This window comes from Quercus suber, unplaced genomic scaffold, assembly GCF_002906115.3.
Source record: "Quercus suber isolate HL8 unplaced genomic scaffold, Cork oak 2.0 scaffold_275, whole genome shotgun sequence".
Classification (NCBI taxonomy): domain Eukaryota; kingdom Viridiplantae; phylum Streptophyta; class Magnoliopsida; order Fagales; family Fagaceae; genus Quercus; species Quercus suber.
The window spans coordinates 223,826-240,339 of NW_027069731.1; positions in this window are offsets into that span (position 1 = coordinate 223,826).

The following is a 16,514-nucleotide window of genomic DNA, read 5'->3' on the forward strand; positions in this document are numbered from 1 at the left end:
ACGCTATAAGCCTGAATCTCATGCCACTATACTTGACCTAAGACCCATTGAACATGTAATCTTGATCTGTACACATCATGATTAATAATCTGGGGCTAGCCCAGCCAACTACATCTCAGGTGGGAATGTGATTGCTTGGGTATAGTATATCTCAGCTGCTCGGTATTACCTTGGGGAATATCGCTGCCGAACATCCCTCTTGAGGTGGGAACCAGTTCCAAAGGAAAGTCGGCTAGGATAAGGGATCTCTGGTCCATGCCAATGGCGTGATTACCTTGAGGGAAGTGAGGTTTGCACCTAACATGGATACCTAGCACTCACAAAAGGGAGATAATGACTCCTTTTGGTCAGAGGATTGCTCCCCGCATACTACACTTTCATGGTTGATTTTTTTTTTTTTTTAAATCCAAAAACTTTAATTAACCAAACCAAAAAACATGTTCTTTCATGCCTATACTTCCCAACAGTAAGGGGAAAGGAAAAAATATTAGAAACCAAACTAAAATTATTAGATGAGCCCATTTAATTCAAGCATTCAACTTACTAATTGGGATGCCAATAAGCGACATCATTCTTCTCCTTCTATGAAGCTTGCTAAACTTTCGATTAACACACAAAATCCAAAGAGTCATTTTAGTGAAGCGATCCTATTTCTTTGAATCCTCTCAGCTCTCCTTCTTTCAGCCTCAATATCTTGACCCCTTTTCACTCTTACCAAGCTTGCTTCTGATGAAAGGCTTCTTTATAACTTAAGTTGACTGGAGTAGCTCATGCGGTTTCATTGCCCAAATGGACATAAGCCTTCTAAAATATAGAGATATCATAAAACTCTATAACTTGTATAATAGATGTAAAAAATTACATAATTGTCTGTTTGGTTAGATACAATTTCATTCTGGCCTATACTTCCAAATAGTAAGTGGGAAAGCTATTGCATTGTATCTCAATCCCACATAAAGCACTATCCCTGAGTTGATTTTTTTTAATCCATAAACTTTCTTTAATCAACCCAAGAAACATGTTCTTTTCTGCCTATACTTCCAAATAGTAAAGGGAAAGCTATTGCACTTGATCTCAATCTCGCATGAAGCACTATACTTGACTTGATTTTTTTTTTTTTTTTTAATCCAAAAACTTTCATTAACCAAACCAAGAAACGTTTTCTTTCCTGCCTATACTTCTTACCAAAAAAGGGAAAGGAAAAAATATTAGAAACCAAACAAAAATTATAAGATAAGCCCGTTGAATTTGAGCATTCAAGTTGCCAATTGGGATACCAGCAAGCGACATCATTTTTCTCCTACTATGAAGCCTGCTAAACTTTTGATTAGCACACAAAAATCTCTGGAGACGTTTCAGTGAAGCAATCCTATTCCTTTGAATCCTTTCGGCTCTCCTTCTTTTAGCCTCACTAGCTTGGCCCCTTCTCACTTTCACCATGCTTGCTTCTAATGAAGACTCTTTTGTAACTTAAGTTGACATGTTTAGTTCATGTGGTTTCATTGCCCAAATGGACATAATCCTTATAAAATATAGAGATATCATAAAATTTAAGATAAAAACATAGGTTGCTTTAATAATAGATGTAAAAAAAAAAAAAAAATTACAAAATTGTTTGTTTGGCTAGAAACAGTTTCTTTATGGCCTATACATCCAAATAGTAAGTGGGAAGGCTACTGCATTGGATCTCAATCCCGCATGAAGTACTGTTGATTTTTTTTTTAATCCATAAAATTTTATTAATCAAATCAAGAAACATATTCCTCCTTGCCTATACTTTCGAATAGTAAAGGGAAAGCTATTGCACTTGATCTAAATCCTGGATGAAGCATTATCCTTAACTTGATTTTTTTTTAATCCATAAACTTTCATTAACCAAACCAAGAAACATGTACTTTCCTACCTATACTTTCTAACAGTAAGGAAAAAGAAAGAAATATTAGAAACCAAACTAAATTATAAGATGAGCCCATTAAATTCAAGCATTCAAGTTACCAATTGGGATACCAATAAGCAACATCATTCTTCTCCTACTACGAAACTTGCTAAACTTTCAATTAGCACATAAAAATTTCCAAAGTTGTTTCAATGAAGCGATCCTATTTCTTTAAATCCTCTCGGCTCTCATTCTTTCGACCTTACTAGCTCAACTCCCTCTCATTCTTTATGGCCTATTCTTCTAAATAGTAAGTGGGAAAGCTATTGCATTGTATCTCAATCCCGCATAATGTATTGTTGATTTTTTTTAATCCATAAACATTTATTAATCAAATCAAGAAACATATTCTTCCCTGTCTATACTTCCAAATAGTAAGTGGGAAAGCTATTGCATTGGATCTCAATCCCGCATGAAGTATTGTTGATTTTTTTTCTTAATCCATAAACTTTTATTAATCAAATCAAAAAACATATTCTTCCTTGCCTATACTTGCGAATAGTAAAGGGAAAGCTATTGCACTTGATCTTAATCTTGAATGAACCACTATCCTTAACTTGATTTTTTTTTAATCCATAAACTTTCATTAACCAAACCAAGAAACATGTACTTTCCTACCTATACTTCCTAACAGTAAGGAAAAAGAAAGAAATATTAGAAACCAAACTAAAATTATAAGATGAGCACGTTAAATTCAAGCATTCAAGTTACCAATTGGGATACCAATAAGCAACATCATTCTTCTCCTACTACGAAACTTGCTAAACTTTCGATTAGCACATAAAAATTCCCAAAGTTGTTTCAATGAAGCGATCCTATTTCTTTAAATCCTCTCGGCTCTCATTCTTTCAGCCTTACTAGCTCAACCCCCTCTCATTCCTTATGGTCTATACTTCTAAAGAGTAAGTAGGAAAGCTATTGCATTGGATCTCAATCCCGCATAAAGTATTGTTGATTTTTTTTAATCTGTAAACATTTATTAATCAAATCAAGAAACATATTCTTCCCTGTCTATACTTCCAAATAGTAAGGGAAAAGCTATTGCACTTAATCTTAATCCCAAATGAAGCACTATCCTTAACTTGATTTTTTTTTTAATCCATAAACTTTCATTAATAAAACCAAGAAATGTGTTCTTTCCTACTTATACTTCCTAACAGTAAGGGGAAAGGAAGAAATATTAGAAACCAAACTAAAATTATAAGATGAGCCCATTTAATTCGAGTTTTCAAGTTACCAATTGGGATACCAATAAGAAACATCATTCTTCTCCTACTACAAAGCTTGCTAAACCTTCAATTAGCACACAAAAATTCCTGAAGTTGTTTCAATGAAGTGATCCTATTTCTTTAAATCCTCTCGGCTCTCTTTCTTTCAGCCTTACTAGCTCAACCCCTTTCACTCTTTATGGCCTATACTTCCAAATAGTAAATGGGAAAGCTATTGCATTGGATCTCAATCCCACATGAAGTACAATTTTTTTTTTAATCCATAAAATTTTATTAATGATGAGTGTGAGCTCGTCAGTAATGTTCGTCGGATGGAGATGATCCTTCAGCTTTCACCGATGGTCACCGGTGTGGTGCCTGCCACAATGTCTCCGATGCCAAAGTCAGAATATGAAACTCTCTTCCAAAATAAAGCAATATAAGATGAACAGAAAAGCAAATAAACAATCTCCTTTCTTACTTGTATATCTCTCTCTCTCCTTCGTGGGAGTGTGTGGGCTTTATATATGCTCTCATGGTTCCTAGCCGTTGGAGGAGTTATGGAGGTCTTAATGCTCCCTTTGGTAACGTTTTGGGGTTGTGTAATGAGGCATCAATGCCTTCAAACGGTTCATACAGTTGGAAGTATAACCGTTTAGTTGATTGCATTAAATGGCCTGGATGTCCTCGTCAGTAGTGTTGCCTTCCACGTTGTCTATCCTGAGGGTATTCTCATCCATATCGAAGGACTCGTCCACATAGGATAGACTTGATAGTTTCGTCAGTACTTATCTTCCTCGTCAGCTGCCCCCCGATTCTGTGTTCATGGTTTTAGTGACGATCATAGAATATGAAGGGTTACAGGTTGTAAATAACTCTTGGGGTTCTGCTCTGTATTAAGTGCGAAGCGGCGGCGCTTCACAGATTATGGCCTACGTGGCGCGCGCTGATTGGTACAATTAATGCCCAAGGTGATGAGACTATTGGGTTTCTCGCCGACCTTTCCGTTTTTCAAGCTTTTCCTTTTAACTTCCTTCTCTCCTCATTTTTCTTCTTCACATTTCAGCCATTTCTCTTTTTTTAGCTTTTTCCTGCTACTTTTCTTTGAGTTGGTACATTGGTTAAGCAAAGCTCCCTCAATCCGCCATTGATTAAGGTATGTTTCTCTTTCCCTCTCGCTTTTCCTTTCTTGGTTTTGCTGTGGTATTGTTCCTGATTTTCTCTTTTCCTGCTTCTTTTTGTTTTTAATTTTCCTGTGATTCAGTTAGGTTGTTTTCCTTTTCTGTGTTTTTGTTGCATTTTCATGGTTGGTAGTTCTGAGGTTAGAGTTGTTTGTCTCTCGGTTTCTTTTCTTTTTGCAAGCTTAGGGGGGGCTTTAGGCACTTTCTCAGATTTTGGGAATTTTGTTTTTGAGGGTAGTGGCCTTAGTGTGGTATTGACTGAATTGTTGCCTTTAATTAGGCAATCAATTGACTAGTTCGAGGGTTAGGTGAGGAAGGAGAACATAATGTCTGAGGTCAGATCCAGTGATCTCGAGACTAGGTTGTTGTCTAGCGACAATCTAGTGGAGAGGGATACGGCTGTCTCTTCTCCCCGTGTCGTTAGGGCTTTCTATGCCCTTGAAGAGGTTTATGGTCTGGATGCCGAGACGGTGAGCAAATTTAGGGATAGGTTCCAGTTTCCAGAAAGGGTTCGCGTTTGTCGGCCTAATGACGAGGATAGGGCTTGTCATTTCTTCCAGGGTGAGGTGAGGTGTGCTTTTATGAGGCTGCCTTTACCTGTGGACTCAGATTCCCCGTCCACCCTTTCTTCATGGAACTTCTGAGCCATTTTGGGATTGCTCCTGGGCAGCTAATGCCTAATTCATGGAGAATAGTAGTCAACTGTATGGAGATATGGTTGGCTGCTAATGGAGATATGATTAAGGTGGGTGAACTCGTCCACCTTTATCGTTTAAAAGAATCAAAAGAGTATGGGTATTATGAGCTGGTTCCTTGGGAGAGAAGGACCAGGATTATCAGAGGGCTGCCTTCGTCCTTCAGATATTGGAATTCAAGATTTTTCTTTGTGTCCGGGGATGACTTTGAGACTCCCTCCAGTCAGGAATGGGGTGACATTTCAAGGTTGCTTCGTCGGTGGGGAACCCCGACCTTAGGTGCGTCAGTTTCCCTCCTTGTCGTTTTAGTTTGGTTGTATTCATTTGCTTGTGGTCGTCACAGTTTTTTGTTATCCTCCTTTTTGCAGTGAAGAGACGACTTAAACTCAAGAGCAGGTACAAGGAATGTGTTGAGCAAGCAATTGAATACACCCAGACAATTGAGAGCTGGGACGACTTAGTAGACCCGAGGACGTTAGCTTTTTACAATCTTGGTCCGGATCCTTCCTCTTTCGTCTTGCGAAACATCGAAATTGAAGGAAAAAAAAGTAAATGTTGAACCCGTCAGCGTTTTTCTTTCCTTCTTCCCTTTTTTTTTTTTTTTTGTTTTTTATGTTGCTCTTTTCTGGTAGAGATGACGACGAAGTTTAACAAGGACCTCTACGCTAAAATGAGGTCAAAGAAAGATGAGCCGCTGTCTAATCTCGGCAAGAAGACAGTGCGTGTTATCGGGAGGGGCACTCCTGTTGCTCCAACTGCTTCCGTCCACCCGATCATCTCCGTGGGAGAGACGACGAGGACAGCTTCTCCAACTGTGTCACTGGAAGAGATAGGTGGCACTCCCGTCTCAAAAAGGCCATGCCTTTCTGAAAAAGGGAAAGAGAAGGAGAAGGCTGACTCTCGTCCATCTACCATTTGGAACGACGAGAAAATGGCAGTGGACCAAGCCCATGAAGTAGTAACAGCTGCCGACTTGAAGGCCTTGTCCGGTGTCCCCCTCAGTGGGGTAGCTGCCGGCCACGTCCATACGATCATTCAGGTTCTTCTTCCTCGATTTTTTTTTTTTTAATGCCTCTAACTCTCTTTTAGGTGCTGGGGGAGAGTCTTCATCTTTCTTCTGAGTATCTTACTTAGGAGGCAAAGGTGGCGTCTCTAACTTCTAGGGTGGAGGCATTGGAAGCAGAGAATTCTGCCTTGAAGAAGGATCTTATTGAATCCATGGGCACGGTGAATACCTTGAGAGAGTAGGCAAAGAAACTTATAGACGATCTTAGGGTGGAGCGTCAACTGACCATTGAGAAGGACGAGCAGATTATAGTAGCCAAGGAGAGCCTCAAGACCATCGCAGCCAGATCAGTAGCAGCCTTCCAGACCACTAACGAGTACAACACCGTGCTCCTCAGTTGGTATTTCAAGAGTTTCGAGCTTCTGAGGAGATATCTCGTCAAGCACCCTTCTGGAGTAAACATGGAGGCACTGGATCTGGAAGAGGTGGATCAAGAAATGGCGGCTGACGAGGCTGTTCAATTGTCTGCCACTGAGACTGAGGCTCCAGCTGACGCTCCTGATGACGCCGCTCGTACCGAGGATGCCCCTGCCGACGACGCTTCTGGACAATTTTGACACTTAACAAAAATTTCTTTCTTTTTGTGGTGCCCATCATGTTTTGGGCTTTTTTTTTTTTTTTTGTAAATCTATTTGCTGAACAATTTTATTCATTTTGAGGACAGCGTTTTTAGCCCAGCGTTTATGGGCTTTTAGTTGTAAAAACAATGGTAATTGGCCTGCTAGCTTCAGGCTTTTAATTTTATTTCTTTGGCACTTACTTGTATTCGTGATTGCACGTCCCTCTTCTTTTTTGTTTGATGCATGTTTGCCGTGTCTGTCATCTTGGTGGCACCTTATATTTGTTTGTTAGCCGTCAGTAGCGTCAAGAGGGAGTTTCGCCATTTAGCCTTTTCTTCTGGCATTTTATTATTTGGCCATTTTGGCGTGTATATATTTGTTAACAACTTGCATCCGTCTAGGCGGAAACTTATTACTTAGCCATTTTTGGCTTTTTAGTGATCTTCGTCAGTAACTTACATCCGTTTAGGCGGAATCTTGTTACTTAGCCATTTTTGGCTTTTTAGTGATCTTCGTTAGTAACTTACATCCGTCTAGGCGAAATCTTGTTACTTAGCCATTTTTGGCTTTTTAATCACTCTTAGTGATCTTCGTCAATAACTTACATCCGTCTAGGCGGAATCTTGTTACTTAACCATTTTTTATTTTTTAATCACTCTTAGTGATCTTCGTCAGTAACTTACATCTATCTAGGCGGAATCTTGTTACTTAGCCATTTTTGGCTTTTTAATCACTCTTAGTGATCTTCGTCAGTAACTTACATCCGTCTAGGCGGAATCTTGTTACTTAGCCATTTTGGCTTTCGTTAGTTTCTTTAGGCTTGTTTGTACACAAATATTGGCTGAATAGTTCATTTATTGATTGTTAATGACGAATACGTCTTTCCATTACATCTACTGATAGTATTTCTTCAAATGTTCAATGTTCCATGGTCTTGGGAGCCTTTGTCCATCTAGGGTCTCCAGGTGGTAGCTGCCTTGTCTAGAGTAGTGAATGACTTTGTACTGTCCCTCCCACGTGGACTCGAGCTTTCCTTGAGTTGGGTCTTTGGTTGCTTGGGTCACTTTGCGCAGGACGAGGTCTCCTATGTTGAGTCTCCTGAGCTTCACCCTTCTGTTGTAGTAGTCTATCATTTTTTTTCTGGTATTCCGTTATCTTGCTGAAGGCTTTGTCTCGTACTTCGTTAAGGCAATCTAGGTCAACTCGCAGTAAGTCGTCATTTTCTCCTTCATTGAACGCTTCTCTCCTGGTGCTGGTTATTCCCACTTCGACAGGGATCACTGTTTCTGTACCGTAGGTGAGTCTAAAGGGGGTCTCTCCCGTTGGGATTCTAGCCGTGGTTCTGTAGGCCCACAAGACGTTGGGTAGTTCTTCTGGCCAGGCACCCTTCGCATTGTCCAGTTTGGTTTTTATGATCTTGAGCAATGTGCGGTTCGTCACTTCCGTCTGCCCATTCGCTTGTAGGTGGCCTGGTGATGAAAACTGGTTCTTGATGCCCAGGCCCGAGCAGAAGTCTTTGAAACCCTGGCAATCGAACTATCGTCCGTTGTCTGATATGATCGTCTGTGGAATCCCGAATCTGCAGATTATATTCTTCCACACGAAACCCTGGATTTTGGCCTCGGTGATGGTCGCCAATGCCTCTGCTTCGACCCACTTAGTAAAATAATCAATAGCAACTAGCAAGAACTTTACCTAACCTTTGCCTTGAGGTAGGGGGTCGACGATGTCGATTCCCCATTGTGCAAACGGCCACGGGGATGTTATCGTCGTCAGCTTTTCTGATGGCAGCCGTTGAATATTCCCGAACCTCTGACACTTGTCACACTTCTTGACAAACCTCGATGCGTCATCTTGCATGGTTGGCCAGAAGTATCCTGCTCGCATAATCTTTCTCACCAAGGATCTTGGCCCTGCATGGTCTCCGTAAATTCCTTCATGGACCTCTCTCAGGACGTATTCGGCCTCTCCTTCGTCAATGCACCTCAAGTAGGGCATGGAGAAACCTTTTTTGTATAAGGTGTCATTGAGAATCGTGAATCTGGCGGCTCTCTTCTTGATCTTCCTGGCTTCATCTGCATCCTGAGGTAGATGACCATCCTAGAGGAAGGACATGATGGGCGTCATCCAGCCATTTGTGCTCTGGACTGCGAATGTTAAAATTTCTTCTATGCTGGGGTTTTTCTGTATCTCAATCATCAAATCTGTCTTCGATTCTGTTTCTTCCGACGAGGCTATTTTTGAAACTTCATCCGCGGCCCTATTCTGGCTTCTCGGGATTTGGATGAACTCCACTTTTTCAAATTCTTGAGTCAAGTGCTTTTTCAGTTTGAGATATTTTTGCATTCTTTCTTCTTTTGCTTCGTATTCCCTTATGATCTGCCCAATTACTAACTTTGAGTCGTTCTGGACCAGTAGGTTCCTGGCCCCGAGCTCTTTTTCGAGCCTTAAGCTTGTCAGAATCCCTTCGTACTCAGCCTCGTTATTGGTGGCGGGGAATTTTAGCTGAACTCCATATCTCAATACTTCTCCGTCAGGAGTGGTTATGACGACCCCTACTCCCCCTCTTTTCTGGGCTGACGAGCCATCAGTTTGCACTACCCATGTTTTGTCCTTGCTGGCATGGTTGGGCTCGTCTGGATAGGTAAACTTAGCGATGAAGTTTGCTAACGCTTGTGCTTTAATGGCCGTCCTGGGATGGTATTCCACGTCGAATTAGCTGAGTTCAATCGCCCATTGGACCATCCTCCCAGCTGCTTCAAGCCTGCTCATAGACTTCTTGATGGGTTGGTCCGTCATCACTAAGATTGGATTTGCCTGGAAGTATTGCCTGAGCTTGCGTGAGGCTACTATCAATGTGAACATGATTTTCTCGATTTCTAGGTACCTAGATTCAGCTCCTTGGAAAGCTTGGTTGACGTAGTAAACTAGGAGCTGTTTCCTATCTTCTTCTCGGATTAAGGCTGCACTGACAGCTGTAGATGATACTGCTAAGTACAAATACAAGTTTTCACCTTCTTTGGACGGGCTTAGAAATGGCGGATTGCTAAGGTAACGTTTGAGCTCTTGGAATGCCGCTTCACACTCATCGGTCCATTCAAAGGCTTGCTTCAGGGTCTTAAAGAAAGGCAAGCATTTGTCCGTTGCTCTAGAGACGAACCTGTTGAGTGCTGCAATCCGGCCTGTGAGCTTTTGAACCTCCTTGACGGTCTTAGGTGATGCCATATTGATCATGGCCTGCACCTTCTCAGGATTTGCTTCTATTCCTCTTTGAGACACCATGAATCCTAGGAATTTTTCGAAGGCAACACCAAAAACACATTTACCAGGATTCAGCTTCATTTGGTATCGTTTGAGGGTATCGAATGTCTCCTTAAGGTCGTCCAGATGTGCAAGCTCTTCCTTGCTCTTGATGAGCATATCATCGACGTACACCTCCATGTTCCTGCCTATCTACTTGACGAACATTTTATTTACCAACCTCTGATAAGTCGCTCCTGCGTTCTTCAGTCCAAACGGCATTACTTTATAACAGTAGAGCCCTTTGTTAGGTTCTAAGGTCTTAGGATTTTATGTATTTAGAACTTTGTTAGGTTCTAAGGTCTTAGGATTTTATGTATTTAGAACTCTAATTTGTAATGTTGGCAAACCATGATCAAAACATTGTATGGTGTCTTCTTTAGACTTGCTCAAAGTTGGTTTAATATTGTAAAGTTGGAATCGAGTGGCTGCAGAAGTACTTGGGACTCTCGGCCTGGCTCGATCGATCGAAGAATAGACTCGATCGATCGAAAATCGCACAGGTTGAATTTTCTGCAGAATTTCCAACTCAGCCCTACTTCATTAAACGTTTAGGGTTTTATGTTTTTACCCTAGGTATATAAATAAAACCCTAGCCACGTTTTAGGAGGTTGTCCATATTGTATTGTTGCTCATACATTGCTGTTTTGTGTGAATCTCGTGTGAGATCTTTGAGGAGCTTTCCTTTACACAAAACTTAGGGTTTTCATGGTGGAGATTATTTCAACATCTTGAAGATCATTATTGTTGCAACCATTGGAGCTTAAAAGAAAAGCAAGCGGGGAGCTTGTAGCTGATTGAAGAATTCAAGAAAGAAGTAGTCCGTGGATTCGGAGCCTGCGCGTGGTCGTGTCAGGAAGTTCTACTGGTGGGTAGCATTAGGAAGTCGAGCGGGGAGCTTGTAGTCCTTTTGTACGAACTTCAATTCTTTCATAGTGAATTCAGGTTAGCCTTGAGGATCGGTGGGTCAAATCCTCCCCAGGTTTTTACCGTGTGGTTTCCTGGGTGATCATATCTTGTGTTATTTATTTTCCGCTGCATTATATTTCTTGATATGATTGTTTGATTGTTTTAACCTAGAATTGCTTAATTTGACTAAGTAACAACTTGGCTAATTAATCTAGGCTACGCAATCTGTGTGTTTAAGGGGTCTAAATTCGTTCAAGTGGTATCAGAACGTGGTAGCTTTTTTGTTTGAGATTTTTAATCTCTGAGCTGATCCTTGACCCCTGTTGTCATGGAGCATGGACACTCTCTGTTTGTTCCTCCTCATTTTGATGGGAACAACTATGCCTATTGGAAAGTAAGGATGAAAGCATTCCTGAAATCCATTGATGAAAGGGTTTGGAATTCCGTTGAATACGGATGGGAGAAGCCCGCTACTCCTGTGAGTGAGTGGCAAACTTCTGAAAAAGAAGCAGCAAGCTTCAATAGCAAAGCTATGAATGCTATCTTTAATGCTGTTTCTATGGAGGAATTTAAGAGAATCTCTAATGTTGAGGTTGCTCATACTGCTTGGAAAATCCTCCAAACTGTGCATGAAGGCACAAAGGCAGTTAAGATAAACAAACTGCAGCAATTAACTTCTAGGTTTGAAAACATTAGGATGTCTGATGATGAATCCTTTGATGAATTTTATGCCAAACTGAATGATATTGTTAATTCTGCTTTTAATTTGGGTGAAATCTATGATCAACCTAAGATTGTTAGGAAGATTCTTAGATCTTTAACTGAAGACTTTAGACCCAAAGTGACTGCCATAACTGAAAGCAAGGATGTGGACTCCATCCCTGTTGATGAGCTTGTAGGATCTCTTCAATCCTATGAGTCTGACCTACCTAAAGTAAACAAATCCAAATCAATGGCTCTTAAGTCAGTTGATGATGTTGATGGTGGTGGATTTGATGATGAGCTCTCTGCTACAGAGATTGCCTATCTTGCCAAAAACTTTAAGAACTTTCTTAGGAATACAAATAGAAAGGCAAGAGGTACTTACACTGCTGAACCTAGAAATTTTAGGAAGAATGATCCCACTAAGGTTAACAATTTTGAAAAACCTAGAGAAAATTCTGGTCAATCTTCTAATAACTCTTTGGGTCCTCAGTGTTTTGGCTGTCAAGGGTATGGTCATGTGAAGTCTGAATGTCCTACATTCTTAAGGACTAAGGGTAAAGCTATGGCTGTAACCCTTAGTGATAATGAGGTTTCTGATGATGAGTCCGGTGGTGACGAGGATGGAAACTTCATTGCTTTCACGGCTACTGCTATAGTCAATGAAGGCATATCTGCTGAAGAGAACCCTTCTGATGGGGAACTCTCTGAAGATGCAGATCTTCAAGAGGCCTATAACAAACTTTGCAAAATTGCTGCAAAGGATGCTATGAAAGTTGATCTTGGCCTAAAGAAAATTGATTCTCTTGAGCTTGAAAAGAGAAATTTGCTTGTTAAACTGTTTGATGCAAATGAACTTTTGAATAATGTTAAATCTGAGAATATGCTTTTGCTTGATAAAGTTAGAACTTTGGAACATGATTTATCTGTTGCTAGATCTGCTAGTTCTAAACTTGATCACATGCTGAATGTTCAAAAGTATCCTTCTGATAAAACTGGGTTAGGATATGTTGAAAGCATCTTTGATACTGGACCACATTCCACTACTTTTGTTCCTTCTTCTTCTTCTGGACCTTCTGTGAGTGAGGTTGTGAGTGATACTGTCAAACCACCTGTGAGTGAGGTAGTTAAACCTGTAGAAGTTTCACCACCTAAGAAGACTAGGGTAGACTTAAGAGAATCTAAACCTAAGGAGCCTACCAAATCTAAGGACAAGATGCATGGTAAACCTGCTTGGGTTTGTCATTATTGTGGTAAGTCTGGACATATTCGTCCTAACTGTTACAAGCTTCAAGCTGATAAGAGAGCAAATAAACCAAAAGTGCCTGTGCCTCAAGCACAAGATCCTATGGCATTAATTGGTGAATTGGTAAAGGTGTTAAACCTTTATTCCAATCATGGAGTTGGGAATCACTCAAATGTGAATAAGAACTCCAATGCTCATGGTGCATCTAAAAAGTTTTGGATGCAAAAGACTCGAAATAATTGAGTCTTTCTGACATGGTCCTTGTGCTTCATTGCTCTATTCTTTTGTGACCATTGTTCTTTGTTTTTTTTTTTTTTTTTTTTTTTTATTCTAGGACTTGCATTGCATTACATTCATGCATTTCATTCTAGGATTTATTTGTTTTCCTTTAAATAAAAAAAAAAAAAAAAAAAAAAAAAAGAAGGAAGCAAAATTTATGTTGAACATAATGTTCTTGATTTTTGAAAAACAAGGTTGGTCAATTTATTTACACATAACATGTCTTATGTACCTTGTTTAGCTTGGATGAGCTTACTTTATTGCACTTTACTAGTTTGAGCTTTGTAGTGCATGTTGTGTGGGAAAGATGTTTATGGTGTTTATCACTTTGTCTTAATCTTGAAGTCACATGTTATTTGACTGTCGGACTTGATCCTTTTGAGAAAGGCATAAATAACCATCTCACCACTGTTCACTAGCCAATCATGAACACCTTAGTGCATATCATAAGATTCTGTGCTCGAGAAAGTGTAGCACATGCACAAAAAGAACATAAGGTGTAGCCTCAAAATAAATTAAAACTGGTGTGTACTATTAGGCTTGATGCCAATTCACTTAATTCAAACCGGTGTGTACTATTAGGCTGAATGCCATCTCATGCAAATAAGAGGCAAAAATACAAGAAACTTACATGATTGCAAGCTTTTGTTCTAGGAGATGTGGGAGTTATAGGATGTAACTCTTTAGGTGATAGTCTCTTTTGAATTCTATGTGATGAATTTTGTAGACTTTGTGATTGATTGCTATTCACATATCACCTCACATGTATCTCAAGTTTTTGCTAGTATCACACACGACACAAGTTACTCTTTGTTAAACACTGTACATGCTAGTGTGTGTTTTTGGTCTGACCAACCAAGTTTGAAAATATCTTGAGATTTATGCACAACATATTTGTTGCTTGAGAAAATATAATGGGAGGTTGATTGCAATTTGTTTAAGAATATTGGGTTCAAAATTTTGGGTTTTTGAAAAAGCATTCCATCTCATACTCATGCATTTTGTTTCTTCAATTTAATGCTTTGAGGAGTTATTTTCAAAATTCGGCTTGTGTCTTTCAAAAACTGTGATTTTTCCAAAATTTAGTGAGCCTCTGCCCATTTCGATCGATCCAACCTATTTTTCGATCAATCGAAAAAGTGCTCTCATTTGTCTTAAAATGACTGTGCTTTTCGATCGATCGAATGTAATTTTCGATCGATCGAATATCGTGGAAAAGCTTTTTAAAAGTTCAGTTCTGACTTTTTCAAAGGTTCTATTCAAACCTTTTTCAAACTTTTTCTCTCTCTCCGCGTTGGCAAGACTCCACAGTTCAGATTTTTGTCGTTTTCCTCCGTTGTTTTTGCAAAATCTCTCTTTCCTCAAGCCGGTAAGACTCTTTTGCCCTTCCTTTTGATGTTATTTTCATTATTTCATGCATAAATCCATGCATTTAAGGGTAATTTTCGGACTTTATTCTTTTTGGATTTTCTGTTGATTCAAACCTTATTTTATGAAATTGATCATTGGGTTTTTGTGGGGACACATTATATTAATGATCCTTGGTGGTTAATTTGATCAATTTTGTGTTTTGTGAAAAATTGAAAATTCTAGGGTTTGTTCTTGATCCGAATTGGGGCTTTTGTTAAATTGGATAGAATTTGATGAAATTGGCTTGTTGTGTTGGTGTAATTAAGCATTATAATCTATGTGCTGTGTTTTGTAATGCTTAATTCATCAATTTGTTGCAAAATTTTCAAGTGGTTTTTCAAATTTTGGGATTTTTGATAGAAATTCCTTGTTCAAGCCAATTTTGTCCAATTACTCTCAATTAAACTTAATTTGTCACTGCATTTAGATCATGCATCACAACATGTTATTGTTCATGCATCATATAGATTTTTGTTCTATATTATTTATTGTGCTAATTTGCAGTCTGCCCTTGGTTTTGTTTTCTCTTGTTTCTTTGTGTTTTTCTCTGTGTGTCTCTGTCCTTTCCTTAGCACTATGCCTAGGAAAACTAGAGCCCGTAGGAGTGTTCCCTCACCTTCTCCTTCACCCCCTCCATCCTTTGATAGTGAGAGGTTTCCGAGTGAGGCAAACCAAGAGACTTTTGAGAAACTGACCGTTAAGAGAAAGATTTGGGCTGAGCGTTCTGTGCTATTAGATGAGCTTGATCCTGCCATTAGGGCAAATTTTGAGCGTCGGGGTTGGTTACCCTTGGTGGATGTTTCTGATCCTCCTCCACCTTCTGCCTTGATTAGAGAGTTCTATTCGAACATCTCTATCCGCGTCTATGATTCCAACACTCTAGTTAAGAGTTGGATACGAGGCGTAGAGTACACCATTACTCCTCGGGTAGTGGCTGATGCTCTAGGGGTACCTTTGGTCCAGCATCCTGTCTATCCTTATGATGAGTCTCCCGAGATTAGCGATGTTTTGTCATACGTCACTGGTACTACTGTCCAGTGGGGTTCTGATCCTCGGATCACTTCTGCTGAGCTCTCTGGGTTGCACTATCTGTTCTTTCGGATAGCTTGTCATTCGATCTGGCCTATTTCCCATGTTCACACCATTCCTCTTGAGAGGTGTGTATTTCTGTACGCTCTTGTTACTGATGCTCCTATTAGTTTTCCCCATCTTTTTCTTCGTTCTTTGAACGAAGTTTATAGGAGTTCATCTACTGCTCATGCTCTTGTTCATCCTATTTTCATTCATAGGATTCTTCTCTATCTTGGTCTTAGTGACTTTCCTTCCTCTGAGCCCGTCCATGTGATAGGTCCTTTAGGTGCGTCTTTTCTTAGACAGAGGGCCGCTCATCTTCGAGCTGGTTCTAAACACCCTAGATCTGAGCCCTCTAGTAGCGCACCTCCTCCTCCTTCTTCTGCAGGTCTTGCTGGTGAGGATATTCCTATTCCAGTTGGTGATGATGCTGCTGCTGCTGATGTTCCTCCATCTCCTTCGGCCGACTTTGATGTTCGTCGTACTTTGGAGACTGTCATGACTGTTCAGCAGGCTCATGGTCAGATTTTGGTGGACTTGCTGGATGAGATGCGTGCTCTCCGAGCTGATCTTGCGCGTCTTCATTCACCCTCACCACCTCCTTTTGATGGCGACTTGTGATTGCCCTTTGGCATTCCGTCACAAAAAGGGGGAGTGGAGTTTTGACTTGTAGTAGAGTTTTTGTTGTTAGGGGGAGATTTTTTTTTTTTTTAGAGGAGCTTGTGGAGTTTTAGATTGTATCTATGTGCTTCACTTTGTATATCATTTTTTGGGATATTCATGTTAGGGGGAGTAACATTGATTGATATACATGATATTTTTTATTGATTCTTGTTGCTTTATGATTCACTGCGTATTGATTTATATTTATGACTTGTTCATTTTTATATGTCTTTATTTTGTGTTGTGTGGATCTTACAAGAATGTTATACCTGTTGTTTTACTCTTTAC